Source organism: Labrus bergylta, chromosome 7 (assembly GCF_963930695.1).
Source record: "Labrus bergylta chromosome 7, fLabBer1.1, whole genome shotgun sequence".
Lineage (NCBI taxonomy): Eukaryota > Metazoa > Chordata > Actinopteri > Labriformes > Labridae > Labrus > Labrus bergylta.
In genome coordinates this window covers 10,032,487-10,051,894 of record NC_089201.1, presented here as the reverse complement: position 1 = coordinate 10,051,894, position 19,408 = coordinate 10,032,487, and the positions used below count along the sequence as shown (strand labels likewise).

Here is a 19,408-nt window from a genome sequence, read left to right as displayed (position 1 = left end):
ACTGGCGCCCCACAATCAACCAATCATTTAACTTCAACTTTAAGCGAAGTTAAAGTCTCTTATGGTAGATATTAGATTGATTGGAAGGTAAGGCCGAGGAGGCTGCTGTGTTATTTTGACTCTAAATTATCACCTTTTTTTTTTGTGTGAACATTTTTGACTCAGTTTTGCACATTTATATTTACATATTTCAGTTGGTGAAACATGGTAAGAATATTACAAGACAAGGAGAGGTGGGTAGACTGCTTTTCAAATGAGAGCAGTCGATATATATATCTCTATAAACACACGTGTTTACACACTTTTCAGTTCTCACATTTTTAACTTGATTAAGACAGAACATTCTGAGGGTTAGAAATAATTTAATTGTTTAAATATGACTCCTACATGGAAGTTAGACCTGCTACCTCCCAATCAGCACCACAGTCCTTAGTGTCCACCTACATAAGTAAGTCTCTGATTCTTGTTCTTGAAAGTCTATGAATAGCTGCAGAAAGGACTACAGGGGATTCAAGATTACCTGCATACTATTAGTTCAGCTCTGAATACGCTCTCGAGAGAATCTAAGCAGCTCTTAGTGTGTGCGTTGTGTGTCTTTGTGTCTTTGTGCTGGAGTTGTTCCTCTGTGTTGTCTCTTCAGGGTCCGTTGTGTTGTCCTTCTGTTTCCTCTAAACATAAGATGTGAAAGTGACAGGCCGGAGGAAAATTTATTCAAGACGTAACAAAAAACACACACACACACACACACATCCACAGCTAAGAGGAGATAACAAGTAAATCGCCATAATTTTATTATTTATTTGCTCTCTTATCGAGGTTTGTTTGGTTATTTATTTCTCTCTGTCTGTTGTCTTCAATGAGTTAAACAATGCAAGAAGATTACTGCACTATCTCACATTATTTCCTTTTCAAGCCGCACACGTTTTATGTACGTCTGTGTGTACGCTGTGTCGACTGTGTTTGTGTTTAGTGGTGTTTGCGTGTGCGTGTGTGTGTGTGCACGTGTGTTTTAATTCCTCTGGTGGGGAGAGAGGATGTGTTCATTATCGTCCTGTCCCAGCCTCGTCCCTTTAACAGTAATTGGAGCGATATTAATTGCTGCGCGGTGGCTGGTTGATGGTAGCACCATGATGCTGCACTGATAGGGCCCCTGTTTTTTTTTCTCCCTTCCTTCCTCTCCTCCTCACAAACTAACTGCTGGGTGAGCGAGGCAGAAGGATGGAGGAGGAGGAGGAGGAGGCGGTGGGGGGAGAGAGTAAGGGAGGGAGATAGCCCCTCTATCAGCTCCGGAGCAGGCGCTGTCTTTATCAGGAGCACGATTGGCAAAAAGGAAACTTTGACCGGTCTGAATTTTTCTCTTATCGTCAAGCCCCCCCTCCACCACCTCCTCCACCTCCCCTCTCTCCCTCCATCCATCCACCTTCTCCTTTTCTGGTCTCTCCATCACCACTAACAACCCAACTAACAGCCCCCTCCTCTCCATCCATCGTTCGCCCCCTAAAGGCGTTCGTCTCTTCCTCTTTTTCTTCCTCCTTCTGTTGTTTCTTCTTCCTCATGTTCTTCTTCTTGCTAATGTTCACATCAAATATTCATCATATATCAGACGCATTTTTCCCATAAACAGATGAGGGGAAAAGTGTGTATTAGCTGTGATAGAGGTAAACAGGGCGTTATCTCCTCTGGGAGTGTTGGCATTCCACACGTTTCTCACTGTTGTTGCCTTTTAGACACTTCTGCTCCTCCATGGGACCACAAGTTTCTCGCCTTTTAATCCCATGTACTTCGGCTGCTTTAATACCAGTCGTGCCAACAGTAGCGGTCACGTCAGAGCACCTTTGATACAACAGGCGAAGACTTGAAAATAAAAGAAAGGTAAAAAAAATACAAATAAGCAAAGCATCATAACACTTGTATTTTAAATACAAAAACAAAATACATTAAAAATAATTGCAATATTTTAAAAATTCTAAATGTCATTACAGCTGGAATTACATGCGATCTGTTAAGATTTAGATTTTTTTTTAAAAGAAGAAAAATTCAAACTCAACATGTTTAAAAGAAGTGTACTGTAGTAGTGGAACTACAACTTCTCTTCCTAACAACTAGTTTAGTTTGAGCACATGCTGTTTATATGTGTTTTTTGTTGTTTTACACTCAGCATTTCCAGTGTTTTCCTATTTTTTTATTTGACTTTTGCAAAGAGGGTAAAAAATAGCTCACACTCAGCGCATCTGTCCTTCTCATTTTGAAAGATCAGTCATCATTTTTACTCTAACCACTGGTGTTGAAACAACTACTTGCTTAAGCTTTCAGTTGATTAGCAGAAAATAATGTTTAAAGCAATTTAGATGATGAAATTATAGTAAAACATGAACCGGCTCTGAATGTGACAATGTGCTGCTCTCATTCGAACATAATTGGATCAATGAAATGATTGAAGCTAATCTAATGGGGTACCATCAGACCTTGGAGGTTACCTTTTTGTCACAGGTGCTCCTTTATTCCATCATTTCATTTCATTACATTTTGTCATCTTGTTTTCGAGTGACTTTATATCATATAGTCTTTTTTCATTTTCCCACTATTTAGCAATATTCATTTGTCCTAATGTTTGTATTTCAGCCTTTATCTACACCTTGTTTACAGCTATAATGTTGCTCTATCCCCGCCATACCTCCTCACAGGGCGGCTGTGGCTCAGTTGTTAGACTCGGTTGTCTCTCAACCAGAAGGTCGAGGGTTCAATCCCCAACTCCTGCAGCCACATGTCCGATGTGTTCATGTGGGCAAGACACTTTGACACCCAAATTGATCCCGCTGCTTGGTGGCGTATGCATCTGTGTGAATGGGATTAGTTACTTCTGATGGTCACTTTACACAGCAGTCTCTACCATCAGTGTGTGAATGGGTAGGTTTGACCTGTGGTGTTAAAGCACTTTGAGTAGTCAGAAGACTAGAAAAGCACTTTACAAGCTCAAGTCTATTCACGATTACAGCAATGAACGTCTCAAATCCTTATTTATTGGCTTCAGTGGGAAAAGAAACAGTTTGAAGTCCCAAACTAAATATTCCAGATTATATTTTATTGTAAATGAAAGTCAAAATTTCAAAAAATAAATCTTCTTTGGATTGTATTAATATTGAACGAATCTGATATACTAGTTTAAAAGACATTCATTCCTAGATACAAAAATGTTCATTTCTCTTTTCTGCAGAGTTTGTTTCCCAACCTTGTGATGATAATCTTCACATATATGCAAATAAGAAGTTGCTCAAGTCAGTCCAGAAGGACTGATATAAACATAAAATAGAGAAAACAACAACAGAACATTTTTATTTTATCCTCTCTGCTTCAAGATAATACAGTTCATTACCAGACACGGCATTTTTCAATCCACTTATTTGACACTGTCTCCTCACTGTGTAATGACTTGTTTATGTGTTAATCTGAGAACATTCCTGAGTCGCAGATGAAAGTAAAGACACATTTTTCGTGGTTTTTTTTTTTCTCAATTTTTTACCGACAGCAGCTATCAAACATCGTCTTTGTTGCTTCTATTGATACAAAAAAATAAATCAGCATTAAAGGAGTGATAAACTTAGAATGGATTAGAGGCTTCAGCAATTTTCACTTTTTCTCCAGTTTGTAGATTGTCTAAAAACAATCAAAGCGTGTGTGTATATGTGTATGTGGGTGTGTGCGCTCTTGTGTGTGTGTGCGTATGTGCGTGCTTGTGTGTGAGATGGTTGGTGGCATGGTGTCTAGGAGAAGTCTAGGTGCTTCCTATCAGGGATGGCATGATATGCTAAAGCCGCCTTTTTAATCTACAGTGTGTCCGTACTGCATGATATGCAAAATAAATTATGAAGAGAAGAAAAAAAAAAAGAGGAACTATCTTTTGAATGACCTTGCAGGCTGGAGGGTTCGATATTTTCTCCCTCGCTGCTTAAAATTCTTGATATGCAAATGAGTGTCACAGTAATCCCCTGTCATTCGCTGGCTGCTGGTCCCCCACACATTCCCTGCTTCCTGTATGAATGTGAAGAAATCCATTGTCATTAAATGGTCAAAGTGTTACATATCCAGGACAAAGTAAATGAAACATCCACATATTTCTTCCTTTGTATTGTTATTATTTCTTTTAAAGAAGAAGAATCACCTTCAGACGTACTGGACTAGTGGACTTCCAAAGAAAGGTTCAGTTTGTTTAGATTTGAAGACTGGGGAAATAGAGTGTGTGACAGTTTTCTCATTTGGCGAGCATTATGACAGGACAAATGACATCATCCTAGGTTGCTTCTAAAAAATGTGTGCTATGTTCATATTTGTTTGCTCCTCCTGTTACACAAGCTGTCATGGATCTACCATAGTGCTGAGTTCAGCCTAAAAGACTGTGTAGACGTCTGCTCATATTTAGTCAATTATACAATCCTTTAGCCAGTTGAAATAAACTGAAGTTTTTATATTATTAATACATCTTTAATGGAAAATCATTTCAAGCTTTCTATAGGTTCAGGAAAAATGACCTCATGGTCTTTGGGGTTGTCTTTGCAGTATCACATGGTGAACAGAACTATTTTATTCTAATGATTGTTTGACTGATTATTTGTTCTGTAAAATGTGTGAAAATAGTAAGAAAAGACCAACATAGAGTTTCAAAACCTCGTATGCAAGTTTAACATTTTGATACGATACAATACTGTTTGATATGATACCATACGATACACTTCATTGTCCCCATGAAGAAATTAGTCTTTGACTTATAGAGCTTTACACACGAATCTGCTTCCTCAGCAGTATTAAATAATAAAAAACTATTAAAGCAAACAACAAATACAAGAACCAAATTGCTTGATTTTCAAAATAAACAACTCTTACTATGACGAAAATTTAAAAAAAAATGTTCAATATAACAATTAAGAAAGAGGCACAATTGAATTTATTTGTCATTTTCAAAAGATAATTTTTCCTTCAATTTATCAATAACTCAACACACTATTAGTTCGTCCACTTGCAGTATTTAACAAAGTATTGGTTTATTTTATCACTTTTTGATGCATCAAGCTTCTTATTCTTATCTAGATGTGAATTCTTGCCCTCTTGTTCACGTTTTCTATTTACTTTTATCATTCAACTTTAATTTCTCAAAAAGTGTTCACTCTCCTCAGCAGCAGCAGAAACACTGTAAAAGGTGCATTAGTAGTGAAGGGACATACAAGTGATTACTACCACATGGGAGAATCACCACAATCCTCTTTTCTCCTTTAAGCCTTCAGGTGTAACGTGAATGGAAAGAAGGTGGCATCCAATCAGAAAACTTTGACACCTTGTTCTCTCCTCGGTCCGCAGTGAGCCAGTCAAGTGAGGCGAGTGTTTTCCTGCTTACCCAGCATTCCTCGCTCCTTATCCTCCCCGCAGCAGAGTTACTTAAATTACCTCAAATAAAGAATTATTATGGCAGGCGAAATAACCATTATTATTATTTACCAGGCACAATGTGTGTGTGTCTGTGTGTGTGTGTGTGTGTGTGTGGTGGGTGGGTGTGTGTGTGTGTGTGGTGGGTGTGCGTGTGTGTGTGTGTGTGGGTGTGTGTGTGTGCATGTGTGGTGGGTGTGGGGTTATCGCATAGCAGTTAATTATAATGGAGCATGAAGGCGCACTATGTGCATATTATCACAGCCGAGAGTCTCATTTATTTTGGTCGTGGAGAGGGGGATGTTGGTGGTGTCACATTTGCATACCGTTCATCGCAAATCCCCCCCCACTGCAAGCAAAACGGGCTGCACAAGATGCCCCCTCATCACTCTGTGCATGTGTGATAAAACCTGTCGTTCCCAGTTTGATCCATATAGTCATGGCTAGCTGAATGTAACACCTGAAGGATAAAGTGTTTGTGTAAAAGCTTCCGTTTTTCTGCACCGCTGCAGGTTTTCTATGTCTGATTCTTCTATTTGCATGGGTAAATAAAGTTCTTTGCCAGCATAAACTCTCTGAGTTCTCTGGGAAAAACAGGTTATTTATTTATTTTGTGAAAACAGGTAAAAAACTATTTGGCCACATTTCTCATAGTGTTTGTAGTTGTAATACTCATATCTGCCACAAGAGGCCAAAGTGCCCCACCATCACAAAGCGATTCTATTAAAATAAAAATCTGTTTTCTGCAGGAACTCTTAAGTGTAAGGTGGCTACATTTCCTCTGACTATAATTGTTTGTAGTTGTTTTTGACGGTAAGGATTTAAAACAAACGTTATTACAACCAGATTTTATAGCTATAGAATGATCGTTAATGTTGGATAACCTGCTGAAAAACAATTTACAGTCGCTGTCCTGTGGTGACACTGCATGGCAAAATTATAACTTTCATATATTTTTCGATGACTGTAATGCCGTTTAGTGTTAGTACAAGCCCCTAGTGACCAAAAGGAGAATAACAACAACAAGCACAGAGACCCTCCGGAATATAATAAATTATATATATATTTAAAACTTTGTGTTTGAAAGTAGAGATGCACCGATCCACTTTTTTTCAGTTCTAATCCAACTCCGATATTTTAACATCATAACTAACAGTGTTATTGTTGTTGTTGGTAGTATGTGTAACACTACACCAAGCTGCAGTAAACTCTTCATTGTGCTGGCTTTGCATACAAACAGGAAGCAGCAACAATAGTAAGGTATTCAAATTAAATGTTTTGAACTGAAGTGTAAGAGTTGTACAATGATCATATAGAAGGAGCTGTTTCATCTCGTATAAACGTTGTCATGGAGACGATTTTATGGGCACTCACAGTTCAGTCTGAACGTCTTCAAAGAGAGACTGTATGAGCTGAGAATGTTTAAAGTGCCCAACAATCTTTCTTGATCTGTTACATGGATACCGTCAGTCAGATATCCAATTTGTAAATGACTTCAATATCGGACCTGATACAGATATAAGATTGGATCGTTTCCATCTCTTTTTGAAAAATAAAAAACTTTCAAGATACTATTCATTACTTATTACTTACAAACAAAGACATGATGACTTTTTAAGTCTTAGATCCTCAGATGTTTTTTCTTGTTGGCCTTTCAGGGTTTCCGTACATCATAGTTTCAGTTTCTGTTTTTAAATGTTTATCTTTGGCAACTCATTTAGTAACTGCATATAGAATGTTTTGATCAGCTTCTCTTACACTGTATTATAATGTTTCAGCACCAAAGAAGATAGCTAATATTAAACAAAACTGAGCAGCTTTTGGATTTTAACCCAACCTTAAACAGTATATAAGATCACATTTCACTTTGATAAAGTCTGTATGTCGCTGACACAGGCACAGTGTGAAATCAACAGCATCTGTGTGCGCTGCTTTTCTCTGTGTGTTATCTGTTATCTGGTAAACCAGGAGCATAGACGGTTAACTCCCAGTGTTGAGGCAAGATCTCATCTCCAGACCAGTCGAGGTTAAAGGGGGTGAACTTTGGATAGAGGGATGACGGGTGAGAGAGGTCTTAAGGAGGAGAGAGAGAACGGCATTAGGGAGGAAAAGAGACAATAAAGGGACAGGTGAGAAGAAGGTGAGCGAGGGAGGAAGAATGAGAAAAAGTGGTTTGGAATAAAAAAAAAGTACAATATTGAGTTTGGATTGCAGAGATAACTAATGAAGGGTGAGAGAGGGGTGAAGGTTTAAGGATCAATGAGAGCGGGAGATGAGGGGGGAGAGATTTTAAGAGGTGCAAATCAGATAGTGAAATTAGAGGTGAGGGAGTGGGAAGTGGGTTAGGTTTAAGAGATAGACGGATGAGAGAGATATAATCAGAAGAAATGACAGTCTAGCCATCCTGTTGGCTGTGTGGGCTGAGGTACTTACAGTAAAGCAGGTCTCAGTTTTGTTAAGACATTTTTTCCTCTTAAATATACTGTAGTTTTAAATTTAAAGCAGAGGTTATACTGGTCATATGTGAAAACAAATACAATAACCTAATGTTACCAAATACAAATTGTTTAGCTATCTTTGGGGTGTTGCTTCTTGTTAATTTCTCTTGCGTCGTCACTCTTTTGGACCAGTATATGATATCTTGATGGATCACAATTTTTCTAGAAACATCTGTTACCAAGAAGCTAGCCCCTATGAAAAAGTGTAATGCACATCCTCTGTCCCCAGTAGATCCCCAATTTGAACAACTTTGTTGGTCATTGTTTTGGTCAACATCAATTTCATGTTGTCCACTTTTGCATTATTGCTAAAAGCATAAAGAGCAGAATGTTTTTCCGTCCGCCTCAGACATGATTTGTTTTAAAAGCTAACTAACAAATGCATCATGCCAATACAGGACACCAAACTACAGTATGACAACATGGCAAACAATAAATCTTCTTACCAGATGTTAAGCTTCATCAAATCGTCATCTAGCATTATCACTCTGAGTGAGGGAAACATTAAGTTCAGATACTGTGTCACAGAGTCCCTAGCTTGGCTGTGGACATGACTTTGTGATAGGAAATGCAAAAAAAAACAAAAACATGATGTTTAAAAACTACAAATGCAAATTCACTTGATTAATCGGACTAGAAACAAACTCCAGTAGATACTATCAAAAGTCGCACTTACCGCAGACCGGTTGAAACACTACCTGCACCTCAAATGGAGCTTTTGTCCCTCCGAGAACTTCCTAGCTAACAGAACTGTGTGTTGGGAAGCATAAGTGGTTGGAGAATTGACTTTACTCTTTTGTTTTTTGTGGGCTTGTCTTGATTTGATATTGAGAAAAATTCCAAATTGACTGCAGCAAGAAACCTGAGGTACGAGTGGTTTAAGTGTACAGTACTGAAAGAAGCTCTCATCCAGACTGCTATCCCTCCTATTCTTTCTAGTTTCCCCTATTGTTTCAGATGTCCGATAAAAATGTTTTTTACGTTGGTTGGGGCAATGTCTGCTGCATGTCGGGTGCGGCATATCTGTCTTCGGCACACATAGCTTGGTAGCTCTCAGTAAATCAGAGCAGTCGTTCACTGTCTTTAGAGTGACAACTCACGTTCTCTTTCATGAGTGGCTCAGGCTCCGTGTATGAGTACGTTCTGGGCTGCACAATGCTGGGAATAAAAAACAATTATTCAAGAAAAGAATGTGTATAATGAGAGCCAAGCATGTCCATTTTTGTGAAAAAGTGGTCGTTTGATGTGTTCTAGTGTACATACCTTACCATCAGACATTCAGACTCAAGCACCTGCACACACAATGGGACGATAACTTTAAAGTACAACTCCTACCATAAACAACTAAAGGTCGTGCTTCTGACGTTCAAGAACAAAGCAATAGGAGAGGGAAGGGTTTGAGATGTTTAGGTAAAGGAGGGAAATGTTACCAACAGGAGACAAGTTCAGAGTTTGAATTCAATTGGACGAGAGTTTCTAGCAGCTTGTAACTACTACATCATATTTGTCACATGGTCCCTCATTTTTCAGGTGGACTTTACAGCATGTTGTCACAAATCAGCTGTGATCTCCTTCAGAGCAGAGCTGACCTTCATCCTTTCATCTCTCTCTCTCTCTCTCTCTCTCTCTCTCTCTCTCTGAGACATACTGTATTCTCACTCTCTGTCTACCTCCATATCTGCAGTCAGCAGACTCCCCTGTCTCTCAGGAGGGGGGTGTCCCTACAAGCAGCCTGTCAATTCCACCTGCCAATCAAAATGCTTTGGGATGTGATTGGTTGTCATGTGTCCACAGGGCTTGTCTTGTCAGTGAGATACCTCAGAATGAAGTTTGCAGTTTAAAATGAACTCAGTGGAAGCTTCTTCTTTTTTTTTCCACCCATGAACATAATCAGAAAAAGTTTTGGGTCAGCATGAAGGCATGTTGGACTGTTAGGATCTGTATCTGTTTGAAATGTTGTCACAAATCTTTTTGTAAAACCCAAGCACATCAAATACAATTCTCTAACTCCCAGTAAATGACACTCTGCCATCGTACCGGTTTACTGTAGTCATCTAAACTAGGGCCAATACTGATAATGGGGAGGAAACGATTCAGCCATTATGTGAGTGTTGATATATATCTTCTTATCCTTTTTCTTGTTATCAAATTCTTCTTTGTCCAACTAACTTCCGTTCACAACCCTCATTCTTATCATAAGCGCAAAGGTGAAGACTCATGAAGTAGCAACAGGAGTCAAACTGCTTGGGAAATCTGTGTAGACTGCACTTTTTTAAAAATTAAAACATGGAAGTAGTAAGTGGCACCAGCCGTCAGACATGAGAGTAAGCCACACATGTACAGCTCTCAAGTCTCGGCTCGCAGCCATTCTGTAATTGTATCACGTGTTGGGACGACTGTATATTACCAATAATTTAACACAATCAAGTGTTAAGGCGCAAAAAGCAAAACAAATTCCAACAGTAAAAATATTCAGTATTTAGTTCTTTATATCACTTTGGTGCCTGATGACATTTTTTATTGCTGTCAAGAGAACTTCTCGCTGCAGCACAAAGCAGCTCGTGTTAAGTTTAAGTTAAAGTGAGAAATGGGAGCAGTGAAAAAGTTGTCGCACATCTTTGAGAGTAGAAGCTCATGAGGGGCACTTGAATCCAGCATCACCCTCTGCCTCGTTCAGCCTCTCTCCATCTTCACCACATATTGTGACTGACACACACACTCTGTCACACGCACTCCACCATCTCCTCTCTCCAGCCTGTCTGTGATGTGTCGCCCCCCCCCCCTCCATCCCTGATGATTGATAGGCACGAGGCCCTAATCTAAAGGAACATTTCTCCATGCTGTCCGCTTGCTATCAGCCCAGCAGCTCCCATACAGCCGGTGTGTGTGAGCTGGTGGAAGGCCGGCCGCTGGTGGTGGGACTTTACATTGGCACGCTGATTACCAGCCACTATCAGATTCCTGGCTTCTCCTGCAGCCACTTCCTGCATACCTTCCTCTTGCACAAACACAGGGGAGCACTCTTGTACTCGAGTTGCCAGGGTCCATGCATCAAACCTTTACCATACACTGCTGCAAAATGTAAGTTTCACCTTCTAGACTAGAGTAACTCCCAGTCTCTTGTCTTGCAGTAATGATCCAGCAGTTACTTACTTGTCACATGCATCAGCTCGTCAGTGGCTCTTACCTTTGAAATATAAAGCACTTTTGGTCGTTGCATCACATTCGAATAATAGCAGTCATTAAAGAACCCAAACAAGACATCTTTCCTGAACCTTAAAAAAGTAGTTCCAGTGCCTTAAAATGATCAAACTGCGCCATGTAACCATATCACAACATTGACCAACATTGAGAGCGAATGGACGTGCATATTTATTAGCTCTGCAGGTTTAAAGAAAACTGACACACGGTTTTGATTCATCCAGCGACAGAGTCAGAAAAACACATTTTCGTGCTTTCACACTTGAACAAAACTTGTGAAAACGTCCTGGAATTTTCAGGGTGAGCTGTATGTGTGGATGCAAACAGGCACATTTTTTACTCTGACATCACCTGGAACTAACAGTAATGGACATGAAACCAACTTCTGGGATACTTCCCTTTTGTTAATATTATCCCTTCCCATTTACTTTAGTTACTTCCAGCTTTGCTAGTCTTAAAGTGAGCATCTAACATACCACCATACACACCTCTGTGAATCTAACTATGTCATAAAACATCACAGAGCAGAGGGGTTGGTAAGATTTCATGCTTATGTTTGCTTCACCTTTAGATACACTATGTTCAACTAATACTCAGTTTTACTCTTCAACCTTGATTTTCAAGCAGCAATATTAGGGCCATGTAAGAACAGAATTATTAACAACGAAACCCTCACACATCGTCTCCTGTTTTCTGCTCATTTTCCACCGTCCTCATAATATCTCTTTTCTTATCATGTTGTTTCTCTCTCTTTATGTCCTCTGCACAGTATCTCTCACTCACCAGCTTCCTTCCTTTATTAGACAACCATCAACTTGTTTTCCAAGTCTTAAGGCAGTTTGTGTTTGCTGTGGAGTGAAATAAAAAAAAAACATTCAAACCAATCATGGGAAAGTCATTTCTGCTCTAACATCTGCTCCATAAAAGTCATTTAAATTGTTTTAATCATTCTAAACTGACTTTAGAAACTTTTACATGAAACTAGCCACAAAAAGATGAATCACTTTTACCCCCTTAAATATCTTTGGTTACAACGAATGGGAAGAAAAAGGAAGTATTAAGGTAATGCTGTTGTGTCTTTTGGATTTAATTATTCATATTGCTTTGAGAGGATACGATGTAGATATCAGAAACATTTTGAAGATTATTCCATGCAGTGTTACAACTGTTGGCTTCTCAACTGAATTCAGCAGCAGCAACTATAAATCATGTTGTTGGACCAAAACCAAACAGAACACGTTAAATAGTGTTTTATTTACCAGCCTTTGACCTTTAAAATAACATGAAGATGATGAAACAGAGATTATTTATGTATGTGAGTGACTTCAGTGTTTTACATTCCCTCTCATATTCCCTCTCTGCTCTCTTCTTGGTCTCATCTTTTAAATTCGTGAACCTCCAAATGACCCCAAGTGTGTCGAGCAACTCTATCACTCCTCCAACTTTTTCCACATCTCCCTCCCCAGCCTGCGCTGCCTTCACCAACCTGATTGAAATGTCCTTTTTTTTTTTTTTTTTTTTCTTTCTGCGGGAGCCAGAAGGAGTTGTTAAAGCAGACACGAATTAATGATTGAATTAATTATCGGAGTCACATACCGTACAATTAATTTTGTGGCTTTGCCTCAGTCTTTTTTCCTCTCGCAGTCTGTGCATAGAGAATGTCAAGAAACATTTTCTAATTAATTTATGTGTGATTATCAGGGCTAGTTTCTGGAAGGTCTCCACTTTTCAATTTGTGACAGCCGAGGAGAGAGGGAAGGCTTGGAGAGATGGAGGTGGGAGTGTGAATAAGGAGACTGTGCTCGTCAAGTACGTGCCCTCTCTCTCACACACACACACACACACACACTGTCAGTGAGGTGCGCACACTCATTTACTAAAATGTTCTTTCCCTCTTTGTCACAGTTTCCCATCAGATTTACAGCCAAGAAATTCCTCCTTCTGCTTGAGTCATGACACTCCAGTTATTTTGACTTGAAACACAAAATGTTAAATATAATTTTAAATGTTCTTGAAATTATATTTAAAAAAAAAAGATCATAACTTTTGCCCTGTATGGCTTTATTAATAAAAAGGAAATCCCACCCTTTCCCAATCCTGGTAGAATGACTCCAGTCCCATCTGGCTCTGTTTTTTATTTTTTTAATACTTCAAGTTCTCCATTTGGCAATTTACGTTAAACTAAACCGTCAATTTTTGGCTGCTTTTCCATCCCACCTGTTTTTAAATTGTGTCTCCTGAGGCGTTCCAGAGTCACTGGTGTATTTGACAATGAAGATACATGTTTTGCAAACAGCATAGGGCGTCACACTACCGACTCTAATGTCCTTTTTTTTATTATGCCCGACTTGCCACAGAGAGAGGTGGACAGTTGGACAGCAGTTGAACAGACGTTTCAGTAGCTGCTTTTTCAGAGTCCATTGTTGTTTGATTTAATGCGACGGATGCAGCATGTGTGTGACTGTTCTCAGTTGCACACATCATACGTCATGCATTTGTGTCTGCATATAAAACTGGTCTATTGTTACCATGATTCATCGACAAGCCAGGAAATACATGATCAAGATTTGACAAGCTCATCAAACTTGAATTGGTCCTGAGGTTGGCACTGAAAAAGAGTAGGGGATAAAAGTCATAATATAGTGGGGCAGAGTTCATGGCCTACATAAAGCTTGGTCATAGACCTCTCAATCACCACCCACAACACACTACTACCAATTCTTCATGAATCTGAGTAGGTCTGGTGAATAATGCGTAAACTGGTTTACATCATTTAAAAACAGTTTGTTAGATACACACTGTTCCCTCTCCTCCGTCTTGTGAGTGGTTAGATAATGCTGGACTCTGGTTCCCACACACATGCAGACAGAGATACAATTTTTTTATCAGCAATAAATAAAACTGCCCTGCAGCAGTCAGGTGATTGAACTCCAAAATGAAGTTTTGCATGTGAATGTCAGCATTCTTTGCCTTTTATTTGTTTCCAGTGAAGATGAGGAGGGGGGCGGAGGACGAAGGCTCAGCTCATCTCATCAACAGTAGCCTTGTCACTTGTTCTATTTTCACCTCCTTCGTCCTCTGAACAGAAAAATTCTTCTATTTTTTTCCCCCCGCTCATTTTATCTTTCTTCGCATATTTGTGAATTTGCATGTTTGCATCTTGCTCTTTTCTGGTGGTGTATGTATTTTGTAGATAAAAGTTCAGCAGTGCAGTTAAGAGAAATTAGTTGGGTAAACAGTGGTAAATGTCAATGATAAAGTTCTGTTGAAGCTCATCTGATTAGCGGGGGCTACGCAGGTGTCTTATCTTGCCTGTGCAACAGAGGGTAAAATGGAAATGATTGCGTGGTCCTGAGCAGTAGATGCCTATCCCAGAAATGTCTATCTGCTGCTGAGCCGAGCCTGCCGGACTCCAGGGACCCAGGGGTGCCGTGTGGAAGATCACGGAGAGAGAGAGAAGAGAAAGAGAAAAGGAGGCGCAATCAGGCTGTGCTTGTTGTTAAATTGAGGCCTTTTATCAGCGAGCTTTATAAATGATGTGAGCGGTCATTTATGGGAAAAACTCCAGGGAATTCATGCCGGCAAATTTAACTCTCTTCAAGACCTTTACCAGAATAACAAAATGGATTGATTTTGTTACCCATTGAACATTGATAATTCGAGTTATTAACCTATAGATTAGAAGAGTAAAACAAACAGCAACAGCTTATTTATGTACGTAGCTTTCATGAATACTGGATTGGTCATTAAAACCATTTAAGATGGACACATTTAAATTACACTGTTAGTTAAATCAGTTTTATACGACGCAAACAGTGGTCTCTGCTTTTTGGTCCGAACAAAGGAATTCATATTTTCTTCATCAGTTAAAGTGAAATATTTTATTTTAAATTCTTAATTAAAATTCAACACAGTTTGAATCGATACAATATCAAAACACTATACTGGAATACTCAAGTGTATTGGTATTTATTTAGTCCCGTCCCGTGTGCTATGACAAATGGATTGCTTATTAAGGGGTAAAGATTGTTAGCAGATGTTTCTCAGCTTTTTGAAATTCTGTCCTGTCCTTTAAGATGAAGTAAAAGGACCAGGTTCAATAAAATATCTAGATGTGTGTTCATGTAGAATCCAATCACCCAGACAACTGGTGAAAGTAGTTTTCATGCTTTTAAGAAATTATTCTTTGAAGATCAGTTTACATGAAAAAAAACTGCACACAAATGATCAACATAACTGCCTTTGATACCTGCTTCGCTCTGGAATATATATAAAATGTGTCTCTTAATCTTTAGAATCAGTCACCATGTGTACACATAGAACACATTAACAGAGCTGCTGTATTTGTTCGGTTTTTCCCACGAGGACTAGAGACAGAATAGGATCGTGAAGCGTTGGGATTTGTCATTCAGCAGAGGTTAAACCCCACCTATTAGTGCGAGGTCGGAGTAGCACGCAGATAAAGATTTTCTGTTGTGTGGTGTCAAAAAATCAATGGCTCCGCAGCGATGTGCTCATTTGATATCAACAATAGTCTTTTTAAAAATCAATTAGGCCAGGAAGAGGAGAACAACAGTGTTGGGTTACAACTTTCTTTTTTTTTAACCCCCTTTCTTTTTGGTTGATATCCAATCAGGCCTGTTTTTTTTTTTACAGGTAATTGTTCCAATTTTATGACAAAGTATTTTGCCTGTGAGCTGTTTTCTTCTTTTCATCAATAGTATTAAGTAGAATGAGGGAAATTAGTAGGACTTATATTACACATTGATAACTGAGGACAGGTTAGCCATGGCAGCATGTTCCTTCGAAATACATATAACAGAGGAACCTTTTTACCTTTAAATGAATAAACATTTGAAATCTACTGTTGATTTCTATAGCACTAAATGGTATTGAAAACAGTTATTATCAACCACTGTGGTATGAATTGTTCAGAACTATAATTTGGGTAAATTTCACAGTTGTTTTGACCCAAATTTAACCAATTTCCATTTGAACTTGTTGGTATGAGGATGAGTTCCTGCAGTTTTGTTGGCGTGCATAGTTAGAATATGCCCCTCAGGTGATACTGGTTACCTGCAAATGATTAATAGTGTTGGTTAAACAACTTCTTGTTCTTTTATGTAAAGCACTAACTATTGAACGATGCTCTAAACTTGCCTTTTTCCTTTGCCATATGTTTTAAAGACTTTTTTCTGTTCCCTTCATGAAAACAGTTTTGAGGGTAAAAGCCTGAAAGTACTATTGAACTGTACCAATGATGTTACTCTGGCAGAGAAACTCCAAGCTTTAAAAAAAATATATTTCTTGTCTTGGAGAAGAAGGATATGTCATTTTAATACAAACATGAAGTGAATATTTGAAGGAAGAAAAAAATTAAGTTGGTCTAACCAACTGCCATGTGTGACTCCACATACTGTAACACAGGTTTATCAATAAAGGAAAAAGCTTATTTTGTAAAAACCTGTTTAAAATAATGAAAAGTGGTTTGAAAACAGACTTCAGCAGTATCTTTTTGAACCACTGCAGCTTGAATAAAACAATAGTTGAAGCAAAAAAAATGCAGTGGATTCTTCTCAAAGTTGTGGACAGTTTCCACTAAGTAAGCACGTATTAATTATATGACAAATCATTTAAGATAACAGCTCACCTGGAGGTTTAATTAATTTTCCCTCCAAGTTGACTTTGCATGGAGATGTTTCATCTTAGAACTCAACAATTAATCTCCCTGATTAAGTGTAGAGAAACACTGTTGTCCGTCATTTCCAATATGGCTGCATGTTAGGTATAAATCTTAAATCATCTGATTATGTTGCTTTAGTAAATCTTTAGTAAGCCTTGATCAGAGTTTTTATCACTGCTTCACTATTATTTATTACATACACAATATTTTATAAATCTAATTCACACCTTAGACCATCAAGCTATAGAAATTCAAGTTGTGGGATACTGTAAACGAAGATGCAGAAATGTTCTCTTCTCCAAAAGAAACAGAACCAGAGATGAAACACAAGGAAAGTAGTCTGCTAAAAATATATTGTTTTAGGGTTCTCTGATAAATGTAAATTCTCCTGTTAAAACACGAGACTTGGGCGGACTAATATAAGAGTCAAGTCATAGTAAGAGTCAGCGATGAACTGAAAATGTAATTAAAAAAAAGGATTGAAAAGCTGACACAAATTCAACAGAGAAAAAGCATTTGATTTGATGGTCAGTTGTAAAAGCTGCTTACAGCCCTAATCAAGTATTTTTTTTAATAGAAATATTAGCTTTTAATAATTTTTGTAAATCAGAGTCCCTTTCACAAAGCTAGACTGCATAAATGCATTAATCTGTTCAGCTAAATATGTGTGTATTAGTGCAGTTAACATAATGCATTTAACAAAATAAATATTATTAAACTTTTGAAACAAACACAACAAAAAGAAGGTTAATCTTGTGTAACATCATCACTCTTAAACGGGTACGTGCGTGTGAGTGTGAGTGTGTGTGTGTGCGCACAGGCCACTTTCAGCACCGTCCTCTCTCTCTCTCTGTGCTTTTCTCTCTCTGCCCCCCTCCCCCCACTCATCGGTTAATTGCGTTAGTCATTTCATTAATGACGGACTGATTGTTTTATTGTGTTGGCTCGTCAAAGAGGCCTGGACGCCCCAGTGGCTGCTGAAGCGTCCGTATTGATAAGCTTTTGTGTGTGTGTGTGTGTGTGTGTGTGTGTGTGTGTGTGTCTGTGTGTGTGGGCACAGTCTGTGCTTGGCTGCAATGTGTCAACATGTCATCTTGTGGACTTGTGTGTATTCTGTGTGCTCGTTTGTGTGTGTGTGTGTGTGTGTGTGTGTGTGTGTGTGTGTGTGTGTGTGTGTGTGTGTGTGTGTGTGTGTGTGTGTGTGTGTGTGTGTGTGTGTGTGTGTGTGTGTGTGTGTGTGTGTGTGTGTGTGTGTGTGTGTGTGTGTGTGTGTGTGTGTGTGTGTGTGTGTGTGTGTCTGAGCTCAATGAGCAAGTCAGTGTGAATACTGTGGAGCTGGTTGGTATTGATAACAGGCCCATCCAGTCTGGTGTTTTTGGGAATGGGTCATCCAGCACTCAGACACTGATGTGTGTGTGTGTGTCTTTGTGCGTGCCCATGCGTGTGTATGATGTGTATAACCATGATGGGGGTAGTATCATACTGAGCAGTGAGGCTAGTAGCAGCCAGTGCAGTCATATTGATAAGGAGCACTGGGTTATTATGCAGGTCTTTGGTGGGCAGGAGGGGTAATTAACAAGGATAAGGATTGTAGGAGGCCTCATGCTACCCCAGTGAACACAGCTAACCTGCTGGGATTAGCAAGCAACTCTCATTAGCAGAGGTTCACTGATAGCACTTTCGCTCTATCAATACAAAGACGACGTTTGATTTAGCAGACTCCCGACTTCTTAATCTGCAGCCATTTATGCCACCTATAATCAACCGGGAAAACTCCATAACTTGAAATAACATATAAGTACATGCTCATATGTTTGTTAGATGATCTGATTATAAGTTGTTGTTCCTTTTTTATGTTTTGGGGTCTGGATCCCTCTTAGGTACAACACGTTTTAGAATTGCTCCAGTATAGATTAATTTGGCCCGCAGCTGAAAAAAGATCCGTAACAGCTGCTTTGTATTCTTTTACGTCAAATGTGCTCAATAAAAGTTCAGCCACATGTTTTTTTTCTTCCTTCTGACAGACTCAGGGTTGTTAATGTAAATTCCCTGGAATCATAACAAAAATGATCCCTATAGAGATATAAATACTTATATCTATTACTAAGAGTGAACCCATTTTTTGATACAGAATCAGCTGTTACACTGCCACCAAACTCCATTGACAAAAACAGCAATTTTACAACATAGAGCATTGAAATGCATTGTCCACAGCTTCCTCAATTGGGGATTTTTTAAGATTTAAGGACTTTATGTGTCTGCTGTCGACAGGTTAATTGCGGTGTTGTCAGTGATTTGAACTCTTTCATGTGAACATAATGGCTCAGGACAGATGAAGGAGAACCATGAAATTTGTCACAATACTCCATTGGGTTTAGAAAATGAACTGACTAGATTTTGGTGGTCGCTGATCAAAGATCAAGTCCACATTGACCTCATGTCTACCACTAAGAGTGAAATAAACAATTTGTTGCAAGTTCCATTCAAACAAAATGTTTGGGAGGGATCAAGATTAAAAGCTTTGTGAGCAAATGCAATGATTAGTTACCGCTGCTTGTTTGTGAATCTTAACTTACAGTTTCTTGACTTAAAAAGCTGAACTTAAGGGGTC

General features: G+C 38.8%; 1 protein-coding gene across 1 annotated transcript in view; it reads left to right on the top strand.

The window, feature by feature from the left end:
- Positions 1-19,408, top strand: part of zfpm1 (zinc finger protein, FOG family member 1) — a 103,110-nt gene that overhangs the window by 50,933 nt on the left and 32,769 nt on the right. The window lies entirely within an intron of this gene.